The sequence below is a fragment of the Microtus oregoni genome, unplaced genomic scaffold (assembly GCF_018167655.1).
Source record: "Microtus oregoni isolate MIOR12 unplaced genomic scaffold, Mior012 000000F_ref0000247, whole genome shotgun sequence".
Classification (NCBI taxonomy): Eukaryota; Metazoa; Chordata; class Mammalia; order Rodentia; family Cricetidae; genus Microtus; species Microtus oregoni.
In genome coordinates this window covers 33390650-33403508 of record NW_024543059.1, presented here as the reverse complement: position 1 = coordinate 33403508, position 12859 = coordinate 33390650, and the positions used below count along the sequence as shown (strand labels likewise).

Genomic DNA, 12859 nt, shown 5'->3' with positions numbered 1-12859 from the left:
GCTTAGTGCACTTTGACATTTGCATTAGCAAGAGAGAGGTTTGCAGGTGCCAGTAGCCCTGGCTGTCAGTTTGTCAGACCTGCTCAGGGAATAGGAGGCATGGTTTGCTCAGGGAACATGTCCAAAGAGAGCTGAGTCCTGAGCCTTGATCTTGAGACTGCCAGTTGGGCGTGTCCTTGTTCATCAATCCAGTGAGCTGGTTTCCAGGCTGACTTTATTCAGAGCAGCCTCCGATGATATTTATTTATTTATTCATTTACTTATGTATCTATCCATTCATTCATTTATTTTGAGTAAGATAGTGCTTGCTGGTGTTGCAGTAGCTGGATGTGTTGGTCTTACAGATATTAGTTGAATGGCTGCAGAGAGGGCCAAATATCACCTTCAAGGCCACGGATGGTCCCAGGCTTAGGCCAAGCCCTGAGACTTGAATAGTTTGCTGTCAGCCATCTGGCAAACCATGCTGGAGGGTTTGGGCAGAGCAGGGGAGCTGGCAGAACACTTGTTGCCCGATCATCCCACTGAGACCCACCAGCTCAAGCCCTCCCAGAGCCAGTTTCATGGCTCCCACTGTAACGAGGGCCTGTGCTTTTATGTCTTTACAGTGTTGCTTCTGTGGCACGCACAGCCACAGGGCAGACAGAATGGCCCAACACCCCAGGCCATGCCTAGGGCTGATGGCAGCAGCCTGAGCCTATTGCACTGTTGTCCACTGGTGTTGGTGACTTGCTTGCAGCAGAAGGCCCGAGGACCAAGGTAAGCATGACATGAATTGGAAGCACGAGCTGACGATTGTCGGGTCTTGGTGGTGCTGCGAGGTGTGCCCATTCGTGCCTCCAGACCAGTCTGCACCTGCCTCTAGCAGACTTAGGTCCTCAAGGTGCTCCTGCCTTCCATGCATGGACCCATTGCAACCTCCCTTTCCCATTTGGGGCACGTCTGGGCAGGTCTCGCACTCCCCAACACCCACCCTGGCTTGAGAGGAGACCTACCTCTGAAAGTCTCTGGGCCAGGCCACTCCAGCGTGCTTGGATCGATGATGATTCCCAGTCAATCATTCCTTGGAAAAGCTGAACAAAATGAGTGAAAACTCAGTACCACCGCTCTCATCGAGACTGAGGTCCTGCACCTTGGGTCACCCAGGTCCTCTGGGAGTAGGATACGGGAATGCCAACCACTCCCCTGCTCCTGCCCACCTCCAGCAGTGGCATAGCATCTCTTAGAGTGAAGTCCTGTGGGGAAGGCTTAGTGCACTTTGACATTTGCATTAGCAAGAGAGAGGTTTGCAGGTGCCAGTAGCCCTGGCTGTCAGTTTGTCAGACCTGCTCAGGGAATAGGAGGCATGGTTTGCTCAGGGAACATGTCCAAAGAGAGCTGAGTCCTGAGCCTTGATCTTGAGACTGCCAGTTGGGCGTGTCCTTGTTCATCAATCCAGTGAGCTGGTTTCCGGGCTGACTTTATTCAGAGCAGCCTCCGATGATATTTATTTATTTATTCATTTACTTATGTATCTATCCATTCATTCATTTATTTTGAGTAAGATAGTGCTTGCTGGTGTTGCAGTAGCTGGATGTGTTGGTCTTACAGATATTAGTTGAATGGCTGCAGAGAGGGCCAAATATCACCTTCAAGGCCACGGATGGTGCCAGGCTTAGGCCAAGCCCTGAGACTTGAATAGTTTGCTGTCAGCCATCTGGCAAACCATGCTGGAGGGTTTGGGCAGAGCAGGGGAGCTGGCAGAACACTTGTTGCCCGATCATCCCACTGAGACCCACCAGCTCAAGCCCTCCCAGAGCCAGTTTCATGGCTCCCACTGTAACGAGGGCCTGTGCTTTTATGTCTTTACAGTGTTGCTTCTGTGGCACGCACAGCCACAGGGCAGACAGAATGGCCCAACACCCCAGGCCATGCCTAGGGCTGATGGCAGCAGCCTGAGCCTATTGCACTGTTGTCCACTGGTGTTGGTGACTTGTTTGCAGCAGAAGGCCCGAGGACCAAGGTAAGCATGACATGAATTGGAAGCACGAGCTGACGATTGTCGGGTCTTGGTGGTGCTGCGAGGTGTGCCCATTCGTGCCTCCAGACCAGTCTGCACCTGCCTGTAGCAGACTTAGGTCCTCAAGGTGCTCCTGCCTTCCATGCATGGACCCATTGCAACCTCCCTTTCCCATTTGGGGCACGTCTGGGCAGTTCTCGCACTCCCCAACACCCACCCTGGCTTGAGAGGAGACCTACCTCTGAAAGTCTCTGGGCCAGGCCACTCCAGCGTGCTTGGATCGATGATGATTCCCAGTCAATCATTCCTTGGAAAAGCTGAACAAAATGAGTGAAAACTCAGTACCACCGCTCTCATCGAGACTGAGGTCCTGCACCTTGGGTCACCCAGGTCCTCTGGGAGTAGGATACGGGAATGCCAACCACTCCCCTGCTCCTGCCCACCTCCAGCAGTGGCATAGCATCTCTTAGAGTGAAGTCCTGTGGGGAAGGCTTAGTGCACTTTGACATTTGCATTAGCAAGAGAGAGGTTTGCAGGTGCCAGTAGCCCTGGCTGTCAGTTTGTCAGACCTGCTCAGGGAATAGGAGGCATGGTTTGCTCAGGGAACATGTCCAAAGAGAGCTGAGTCCTGAGCCTTGATCTTGAGACTGCCAGTTGGGCGTGTCCTTGTTCATCAATCCAGTGAGCTGGTTTCCGGGCTGACTTTATTCAGAGCAGCCTCCGATGATATTTATTTATTTATTCATTTACTTATGTATCTATCCATTCATTCATTCATTTTGAGTAAGAGAGTGCTTGCTGGTGTTGCAGTAGCTGGATGTGTTGGGCTTACAGATATTAGTTGAATGGCTGCAGAGAGGGCCAAATATCACCTTCAAGGCCACGGAGGGTGCCAGGCTCAGGCCAAGCCCTGAGACTTGAATAGTTTGCTGTCAGCCATCTGGCAAACCATGCTGGAGGGTTTGGACAGAGCAGGGGAGCTGGCAGAACACTTGTTGCCCGATCATCCCACTGAGACCCACCAGCTCAAGCCTTCCCAGAGCCAGTTTCATGCCTTTCACTGTATCGAGGGCCTGTGCTTTTATGTCTTCACAGTGTTGCATCTGTGGCACCAATGGCCACAGGGCAGACAGAATGGCCCAACACCCCAGGCCATGCCTACGGCTGATGGCAGCATCCTGAGCCTATCGCACTGTTGCCCACTGGTGTTGGTGACTTGCAGCAGAAGGCCCGAGGACCAAGGTAAGCATGACATGAATTGGAAGCACGAGCTGACGATTGTCGGGTCTTGGTGGTGCTGCGAGGTGTGCCCATTCGTGCCTCCAGACCAGTCTGCACCTGCCTGTAGCAGACTTAGGTCCTCAAGGTGCTCCTGCCTTCCATGCATGGACCAATTGGAACCTCCCTTTCCCAGATGGGGCACGTCTGGGCAGTTCTCGCACTCCCCAACACCCACCCTGGCTTGAGAGGAGACCTACCTCTGAAAGTCTCTGGGCCAGGCCACTCCAGCGTGCTTGGATCGATGATGATTCCCAGTCAATCATTCCTTGGAAAAGCTGAACAAAATGAGTGAAAACTCAGTACCACCGCTCTCATCGAGACTGAGGTCCTGCACCTTGGGTCACCCAGGTCCTCTGGGAGTAGGATACGGGAATGCCAACCACTCCCCTGCTCCTGCCCACCTCCAGCAGTGGCATAGCATCTCTTAGAGTGAAGTCCTGTGGGGAAGGCTTAGTGCACTTTGACATTTGCATTAGCAAGAGAGAGGTTTGCAGGTGCCAGTAGCCCTGGCTGTCAGTTTGTCAGACCTGCTCAGGGAATAGGAGGCATGGTTTGCTCAGGGAACATGTCCAAAGAGAGCTGAGTCCTGAGCCTTGATCTTGAGACTGCCAGTTGGGCGTGTCCTTGTTCATCAATCCAGTGAGCTGGTTTCCGGGCTGACTTTATTCAGAGCAGCCTCCGATGATATTTATTTATTTATTCATTTACTTATGTATCTATCCATTCATTCATTTATTTTGAGTAAGAGAGTGCTTGCTGGTGTTGCAGTAGCTGGATGTGTTGGGCTTACAGATATTAGTTGAATGGCTGCAGAGAGGGCCAAATATCACCTTCAAGGCCACGGAGGGTGCCAGGCTCAGGCCAAGCCCTGAGACTTGAATAGTTTGCTGTCAGCCATCTGGCAAACCATGCTTGAGGGTTTGGACAGAGCAGGGGAGCTGGCAGAACACTTGTTGCCCGATCATCCCACTGAGACCCACCAGCTCAAGCCCTCCCAGAGCCAGTTTCATGCCTTTTACTGTATCGACGGCCTGTGCTTTTATGTCTTTACAGTGTTGCTTCTGTGGCACGCACAGCCACAGGGCAGACAGAATGGCCCAACACCCCAGGCCATGCCTAGGGCTGATGGCCGCAGTCTGAGCCTATTGCACTGTTGTCCACTGGTGTTGGTGACTTGCTTGCAGCAGAAGGCCCGAGGACCAAGGTAAGCATGACATGAATTGGAAGCACGAGCTGACGATTGTCGGGTCTTGGTGGTGCTGCGAGGTGTGCCCATTCGTGCCTCCAGACCAGTCTGCACCTGCCTGTAGCAGACTTAGGTCCTCAAGGTGCTCCTGCCTTCCATGCATGGACCCATTGCAACCTCCCTTTCCCATTTGGGGCACGTCTGGGCAGTTCTCGCACTCCCCAACACCCACCCTGGCTTGAGAGGAGACCTACCTCTGAAAGTCTCTGGGCCAGGCCACTCCAGCGTGCTTGGGTCGATGATGATTCCCAGTCAATCATTCCTTGGAAAAGCTGAACAAAATGAGTGAAAACTCAGTACCACCGCTCTCATCGAGACTGAGGTCCTGCACCTTGGGTCACCCAGGTCCTCTGGGAGTAGGATACGGGAATGCCAACCACTCCCCTGCTCCTGCCCACCTCCAGCAGTGGCATAGCATCTCTTAGAGTGAAGTCCTGTGGGGAAGGCTTAGTGCACTTTGACATTTGCATTAGCAAGAGAGAGGTTTGCAGGTGCCAGTAGCCCTGGCTGTCAGTTTGTCAGACCTGCTCAGGGAATAGGAGGCATGGTTTGCTCAGGGAACATGTCCAAAGAGAGCTGAGTCCTGAGCCTTGATCTTGAGACTGCCAGTTGGGCGTGTCCTTGTTCATCAATCCAGTGAGCTGGTTTCCGGGCTGACTTTATTCAGAGCAGCCTCCGATGATATTAATTTATTTATTCATTTACTTATGTATCTATCCATTCATTCATTTATTTTGAGTAAGAGAGTGCTTGCTGGTGTTGCAGTAGCTGGATGTGTTGGGCTTACAGATATTAGTTGAATGGCTGCAGAGAGGGCCAAATATCACCTTCAAGGCCACGGAGGGTGCCAGGCTCAGGCCAAGCCCTGAGACTTGAATAGTTTGCTGTCAGCCATCTGGCAAACCATGCTTGAGGGTTTGGACAGAGCAGGGGAGCTGGCAGAACACTTGTTGCCCGACCATCCCACTGAGACCCACCAGCTCAAGCCCTCCCAGAGCCAGTTTCATGCCTTTCACTGTATCGAGGGCCTGTGCTTTTATGTCTTTACAGTGTTGCTTCTGTGGCACGCACAGCCACAGGGCAGACAGAATGGCCCAACACCCCAGGCCATGCCTAGGGCTGATGGCAGCAGCCTGAGCCTATTGCACTGTTGTCCACTGGTGTTGGTGACTTGCTTGCAGCAGAAGGCCCGAGGACCAAGGTAAGCATGACATGAATTGGAAGCACGAGCTGACGATTGTCGGGTCTTGGTGGTGCTGCGAGGTGTGCCCATTCGTGCCTCCAGACCAGTCTGCACCTGCCTGTAGCAGACTTAGGTCCTCAACGTGCTCCTGCCTTCCATGCATGGACCCATTGCAACCTCCCTTTCCCATTTGGGGCACGTCTGGGCAGTTCTCGCACTCCCCAACACCCACCCTGGCTTGAGAGGAGACCTACCTCTGTAAGTCTCTGTGCCAGGCCACTCCAGCGTGCTTGGATCGATGATGATTCCCAGTCAATCATTCCTTGGAAAAGCTGAACAAAATGAGTGAAAACTCAGTCCCACCGCTCTCATCGAGACTGAGGTCCTGCACCTTGGGTCACCCAGGTCCTCTGGGAGTAGGATACGGGAATGCCAACCACTCCCCTGCTCCTGCCGACCTCCAGCAGTGGCATAGCATCTCTTAGAGTGAAGTCCTGTGGGGAAGGCTTAGTGCACTTTGACATTTGCATTAGCAAGAGAGAGGTTTGCAGGTGCCAGTAGCCCTGGCTGTCAGTTTGTCAGACCTGCTCAGGGAATAGGAGGCATGGTTTGCTCAGGGAACATGTCCAAAGAGAGCTGAGTCCTGAGCCTTGATCTTGAGACTGCCAGTTGGGCGTGTCCTTGATCATCAATCCAGTGAGCTGGTTTCCGGGCTGACTTTATTCAGAGCAGCCTCCGATGATATTAATTTATTTATTCATTTACTTATGTATCTATCCATTCATTCATTCATTTTGAGTAAGAGAGTGCTTGCTGGTGTTGCAGTAGCTGGATGTGTTGGGCTTACAGATATTAGTTGAATGGCTGCAGAGAGGGCCAAATATCACCTTCAAGGCCACGGAGGGTGCCAGGCTCAGGCCAAGCCCTGAGACTTGAAGAGTTTGCTGTCAGCCATCTGGCAAACCATGCTTGAGGGTTTGGACAGAGCAGGGGAGCTGGCAGAACACTTGTTGCCCGATCATCCCACTGAGACCCACCAGCTCAAGCCTTCCCAGAGCCAGTTTCATGCCTTTCACTGTATCGAGGGCCTGTGCTTTTATGTCTTCACAGTGTTGCATCTGTGGCACCAATGGCCACAGGGCAGACAGAATGGCCCAACACCCCAGGCCATGCCTACGGCTGATGGCAGCATCCTGAGCCTATCGCACTGTTGCCCACTGGTGTTGGTGACTTGCAGCAGAAGGCCCGAGGACCAAGGTAAGCATGACATGAATTGGAAGCACGAGCTGACGATTGTCGGGTCTTGGTGGTGCTGCGAGGTGTGCCCATTCGTGCCTCCAGACCAGTCTGCACCTGCCTGTAGCAGACTTAGGTCCTCAAGGTGCTCCTGCCTTCCATGCATGGACCAATTGGAACCTGCCTTTCCCAGATGGGGCACGTCTGGGCAGTTCTCGCACTCCCCAACACCCACCCTGGCTTGAGAGGAGACCTACCTCTGAAAGTCTCTGGGCCAGGCCACTCCAGCGTGCTTGGATCGATGATGATTCCCAGTCAATCATTCCTTGGAAAAGCTGAACAAAATGAGTGAAAACTCAGTACCACCGCTCTCATCGAGACTGAGGTCCTGCACCTTGGGTCACCCAGGTCCTCTGGGAGTAGGATACGGGAATGCCAACCACTCCCCTGCTCCTGCCCACCTCCAGCAGTGGCATAGCATCTCTTAGAGTGAAGTCCTGTGGGGAAGGCTTAGTGCACTTTGACATTTGCATTAGCAAGAGAGAGGTTTGCAGGTGCCAGTAGCCCTGGCTGTCAGTTTGTCAGACCTGCTCAGGGAATAGGAGGCATGGTTTGCTCAGGGAACATGTCCAAAGAGAGCTGAGTCCTGAGCCTTGATCTTGAGACTGCCAGTTGGGCGTGTCCTTGTTCATCAATCCAGTGAGCTGGTTTCCGGGCTGACTTTATTCAGAGCAGCCTCCGATGATATTTATTTATTTATTCATTTACTTATGTATCTATCCATTCATTCATTTATTTAGAGTAAGAGAGTGCTTGCTGGTGTTGCAGTAGCTGGATGTGTTGGGCTTACAGATATTAGTTGAATGGCTGCAGAGAGGGCCAAATATCACCTTCAAGGCCACGGAGGGTGCCAGGCTCAGGCCAAGCCCTGAGACTTGAATAGTTTGCTGTCAGCCATCTGGCAAACCATGCTTGAGGGTTTGGACAGAGCAGGGGAGCTGGCAGAACACTTGTTGCCCGATCATCCCACTGAGACCCACCAGCTCAAGCACTCCCAGAGCCAGTTTCATGCCTTTTACTGTATCGAGGGCCTGTGCTTTTATGTCTTTACAGTGTTGCTTCTGTGGCACGCACAGCCACAGGGCAGACAGAATGGCCCAACACCCCAGGCCATGCCTAGGGCTGATGGCAGCAGTCTGAGCCTATTGCACTGTTGTCCACTGGTGTTGGTGACTTGCTTGCAGCAGAAGGCCCGAGGACCAAGGTAAGCATGACATGAATTGGAAGCACGAGCTGACGATTGTCGGGTCTTGGTGGTGCTGCGAGGTGTGCCCATTCGTGCCTCCAGACCAGTCTGCACCTGCCTGTAGCAGACTTAGGTCCTCAAGGTGCTCCTGCCTTCCATGCATGGACCCATTGCAACCTCCCTTTCCCAGATGGGGCACGTCTGGGCAGTTCTCGCACTCCCCAACACCCACCCTGGCTTGAGAGGAGACCTACCTCTGAAAGTCTCTGGGCCAGGCCACTCCAGCGTGCTTGGATCGATGATGATTCCCAGTCAATCATTCCTTGGAAAAGCTGAACAAAATGAGTGAAAACTCAGTACCACCGCTCTCATCGAGACTGAGGTCCTGCACCTTGAGTCACCCAGGTCCTCTGGGAGTAGGATACGGGAATGCCAACCACTCCCCTGCTCCTGCCCACCGCCAGCAGTGGCATAGCATCTCTTAGAGTGAAGTCCTGTGGGGAAGGCTTAGTGCACTTTGACATTTGCATTAGCAAGAGAGAGGTTTGCAGGTGCCAGTAGCCCTGGCTGTCAGTTTGTCAGACCTGCTCAGGGAATAGGAGGCATGGTTTGCTCAGGGAACATGTCCAAAGAGAGCTGAGTCCTGAGCCTTGATCTTGAGACTGCCAGTTGGGCGTGTCCTTGTTCATCAATCCAGTGAGCTGGTTTCCGGGCTGACTTTATTCAGAGCAGCCTCCGATGATATTTATTTATTTATTCATTTACTTATGTATCTATCCATTCATTCATTTATTTTGAGTAAGAGAGTGCTTGCTGGTGTTGCAGTAGCTGGATGTGTTGGGCTTACAGATATTAGTTGAATGGCTGCAGAGAGGGCCAAATATCACCTTCAAGGCCACGGAGCGTGCCAGGCTCAGGCCAAGCCCTGAGACTTGAATAGTTTGCTGTCAGCCATCTGGCAAACCATGCTTGAGGGTTTGGACAGAGCAGGGGAGCTGGCAGAACACTTGTTGCCCGATAATCCCACTGAGACCCACCAGCTCAAGCCCTCCCAGAGCCAGTTTCATGCCTTTCACTGTATCGAGGGCCTGTGCTTTTATGTCTTCACAGTGTTGCATATGTGGCACCAATGGCCACAGGGCAGACAGAATGGCCCAACACCCCAGGCCATGCCTAGGGCTGATGGCAGCAGCCTGAGCCTATCGCACTGTTGCCCACTGGTGTTGGTGACTTGCAGCAGAAGGCCCGAGGACCAAGGTAAGCATGACATGAATTGGAAGCACGAGCTGACGATTGTCGGGTCTTGGTGGTGCTGCGAGGTGTGCCCATTCGTGCCTCCAGACCAGTCTGCACCTGCCTGTAGCAGACTTAGGTCCTCAAGGTGCTCCTGCCTTCCATGCATGGACCCATTGCAACCTCCCTTTCCCAGATGGGGCACGTCTGGGCAGTTCTCGCACTCCCCAACACCCACCCTGGCTTGAGAGGAGACCTACCTCTGAAAGTCTCTGGGCCAGGCCACTCCAGCGTGCTTGGATCGATGATGATTCCCAGTCAATCATTCCTTGGAAAAGCTGAACAAAATGAGTGAAAACTCAGTACCACCGCTCTCATCGAGACTGAGGTCCTGCTCCTTGGGTCACCCAGGTCCTCTGGGAGTAGGATACGGGAATGCCAACCACTCCCCTGCTCCTGCCCACCTCCAGCAGTGGCATAGCATCTCTTAGAGTGAAGTCCTGTGGGGAAGGCTTAGTGCACTTTGACATTTGCATTAGCAAGAGAGAGGTTTGCAGGTGCCAGTAGCCCTGGCTGTCAGTTTGTCAGACCTGCTCAGGGAATAGGAGGCATGGTTTGCTCAGGGAACATGTCCAAAGAGAGCTGAGTCCTGAGCCTTGATCTTGAGACTGCCAGTTGGGCGTGTCCTTGTTCATCAATCCAGTGAGCTGGTTTCCGGGCTGACTTTATTCAGAGCAGCCTCCGATGATATTTATTTATTTATTCATTTACTTATGTATCTATCCATTCATTCATTTATTTTGAGTAAGAGAGTGCTTGCTGGTGTTGCAGTAGCTGGATGTGTTGGGCTTACAGATATTAGTTGAATGGCTGCAGAGAGGGCCAAATATCACCTTCAAGGCCACGGAGGGTGCCAGGCTCAGGCCAAGCCCTGAGACTTGAATAGTTTGCTGTCAGCCATCTGGCAAACCATGCTTGAGGGTTTGGACAGAGCAGGGGAGCTGGCAGAACACTTGTTGCCCGATCATCCCACTGAGACCCACCAGCTCAAGCCCTCCCAGAGCCAGTTTCATGGCTCCCACTGTAACGAGGGCCTGTGCTTTTATGTCTTTACAGTGTTGCTTCTGTGGCACGCACGGCCACAGGGCAGACAGAATGGCCCAACACCCCAGGCCATGCCTAGGGCTGATGGCAGCAGCCTGAGCCTATTGCACTGTTGTCCACTGGTGTTGGTGACTTGCTTGCAGCAGAAGGCCCGAGGACCAAGGTAAGCATGACATGAATTGGAAGCACGAGCTGACGATTGTCGGGTCTTGGTGGTGCAGCGAGGTGTGCCCATTCGTGCCTCCAGACCAGTCTGCACCTGCCTGTAGCAGACTTAGGTCCTCAAGGTGCTCCTGCCTTCCATGCATGGACCCATTGCAACCTCCCTTTCCCAGATGGGGCACGTCTGGGCAGTTCTCGCACTCCCCAACACCCACCCTGGCTTGAGAGGAGACCTACCTCTGAAAGTCTCTGGGCCAGGCCACTCCAGCGTGCTTGGATCGATGATGATTCCCAGTCAATCATTCCTTGGAAAAGCTGAACAAAATGAGTGAAAACTCAGTACCACCGCTCTCATCGAGACTGAGGTCCTGCTCCTTGGGTCACCCAGGTCCTCTGGGAGTAGGATACGGGAATGCCAACCACTCCCCTGCTCCTGCCCACCTCCAGCAGTGGCATAGCATCTCTTAGAGTGAAGTCCTGTGGGGAAGGCTTAGTGCACTTTGACATTTGCATTAGCAAGAGAGAGGTTTGCAGGTACCAGTAGCCCTGGCTGTCAGTTTGTCAGACCTGCTCAGGGAATAGGAGGCACGGTTTGCTCAGGGAACATGTCCAAAGAGAGCTGAGTCCTGAGCCTTGATCTTGAGACTGCCAGTTGGGCGTGTCCTTGTTCATCAATCCAGTGAGCTGGTTTCCGGGCTGACTTTATTCAGAGCAGCCTCCGATGATATTTATTTATTTATTCATTTACTTATGTATCTATCCATTCATTCATTTATTTTGAGTAAGAGAGTGCTTGCTGGTGTTGCAGTAGCTGGATGTGTTGGGCTTACAGATATTAGTTGAATGGCTGCAGAGAGGGCCAAATATCACCTTCAAGGCCACGGAGGGTGCCAGGCTCAGGCCAAGCCCTGAGACTTGAATAGTTTGCTGTCAGCCATCTGGCAAACCATGCTTGAGGGTTTGGACAGAGCAGGGGAGCTGGCAGAACACTTGTTGCCCGATCATCCCACTGAGACCCACCAGCTCAAGCCCTCCCAGAGCCAGTTTCATGGCTCCCACTGTAACGAGGGCCTGTGCTTTTATGTCTTTACAGTGTTGCTTCTGTGGCACGCACAGCCACAGGGCAGACAGAATGGCCCAACACCCCAGGCCATGCCTAGGGCTGATGGCAGCAGCCTGAGCCTATTGCACTGTTGTCCACTGGTGTTGGTGACTTGCTTGCAGCAGAAGGCCCGAGGACCAAGGTAAGCATGACATGAATTGGAAGCACGAGCTGACGATTGTCGGGTCTTGGTGGTGCTGCGAGGTGTGCCCATTCGTGCCTCCAGACCAGTCTGCACCTGCCTGTAGCAGACTTAGGTCCTCAAGGTGCTCCTGCCTTCCATGCATGGACCCATTGCAACCTCCCTTTCCCAGATGGGGCACGTCTGGGCAGTTCTCGCACTCCCCAACACCCACCCTGGCTTGAGAGGAGACCTACCTCTGAAAGTCTCTGGGCCAGGCCACTCCAGCGTGCTTGGATCGATGATGATTCCCAGTCAATCATTCCTTGGAAAAGCTGAACAAAATGAGTGAAAACTCAGTACCACCGCTCTCATCGAGACTGAGGTCCTGCACCTTGGGTCACCCAGGTCCTCTGGGAGTAGGATACGGGAATGCCAACCACTCCCCTGCTCCTGCCCACCTCCAGCAGTGGCATAGCATCTCTTAGAGTGAAGTCCTGTGGGGAAGGCTTAGTGCACTTTGACATTTGCATTAGCAAGAGAGAGGTTTGCAGGTGCCAGTAGCCCTGGCTGTCAGTTTGTCAGACCTGCTCAGGGAATAGGAGGCATGGTTTGCTCAGGGAACATGTCCAAAGAGAGCTGAGTCCTGAGCCTTGATCTTGAGACTGCCAGTTGGGCGTGTCCTTGTTCATCAATCCAGTGAGCTGGTTTCCGGGCTGACTTTATTCAGAGCAGCCTCCGATGATATTTATTTATTTATTCATTTACTTATGTATCTATCCATTCATTCATTTATTTTGAGTAAGAGAGTGCTTGCTGGTGTTGCAGTAGCTGGATGTGTTGGGCTTACAGATATTAGTTGAATGGCTGCAGAGAGGGCCAAATATCACCTTCAAGGCCACGGAGCGTGCCAGGCTCAGGCCAAGCCCTGAGACTTGAATAGTTTGCT

The 12859-nt window shown here is 52.8% G+C and overlaps 10 non-coding genes across 10 annotated transcripts; all 10 read left to right on the top strand.

Annotated features, from left to right (window-relative positions):
* Positions 1 to 1030: 1030 nt before the first annotated feature.
* Positions 1031 to 1124, top strand: LOC121454548. Its single transcript, XR_005975267.1, has one exon. It is a non-coding gene; the product is annotated as a small nucleolar RNA SNORD116 (small nucleolar RNA).
* A 1149-nt stretch (positions 1125 to 2273) lies between these two features.
* On the top strand, positions 2274 to 2367 carry LOC121454543. The gene has a single exon (XR_005975264.1). It is a non-coding gene; the product is annotated as a small nucleolar RNA SNORD116 (small nucleolar RNA).
* Positions 2368 to 3512: 1145 nt separating this feature from the next.
* On the top strand, positions 3513 to 3606 carry LOC121454536. The gene has a single exon (XR_005975263.1). It is a non-coding gene; the product is annotated as a small nucleolar RNA SNORD116 (small nucleolar RNA).
* A 1149-nt stretch (positions 3607 to 4755) lies between these two features.
* LOC121454863 lies at positions 4756 to 4849 on the top strand. Its single transcript, XR_005975366.1, has one exon. It is a non-coding gene; the product is annotated as a small nucleolar RNA SNORD116 (small nucleolar RNA).
* Positions 4850 to 5998: 1149 nt separating this feature from the next.
* On the top strand, positions 5999 to 6092 carry LOC121454789. Its single transcript, XR_005975324.1, has one exon. It is a non-coding gene; the product is annotated as a small nucleolar RNA SNORD116 (small nucleolar RNA).
* A 1145-nt stretch (positions 6093 to 7237) lies between these two features.
* Positions 7238 to 7331, top strand: LOC121454530. Its single transcript, XR_005975262.1, has one exon. It is a non-coding gene; the product is annotated as a small nucleolar RNA SNORD116 (small nucleolar RNA).
* A 1149-nt stretch (positions 7332 to 8480) lies between these two features.
* LOC121454523 lies at positions 8481 to 8574 on the top strand. The gene has a single exon (XR_005975261.1). It is a non-coding gene; the product is annotated as a small nucleolar RNA SNORD116 (small nucleolar RNA).
* A 1145-nt stretch (positions 8575 to 9719) lies between these two features.
* LOC121454518 lies at positions 9720 to 9813 on the top strand. The gene has a single exon (XR_005975258.1). It is a non-coding gene; the product is annotated as a small nucleolar RNA SNORD116 (small nucleolar RNA).
* Positions 9814 to 10962: 1149 nt separating this feature from the next.
* On the top strand, positions 10963 to 11056 carry LOC121454516. The gene has a single exon (XR_005975257.1). It is a non-coding gene; the product is annotated as a small nucleolar RNA SNORD116 (small nucleolar RNA).
* A 1149-nt stretch (positions 11057 to 12205) lies between these two features.
* On the top strand, positions 12206 to 12299 carry LOC121454511. Its single transcript, XR_005975256.1, has one exon. It is a non-coding gene; the product is annotated as a small nucleolar RNA SNORD116 (small nucleolar RNA).
* Positions 12300 to 12859: the final 560 nt, after the last annotated feature.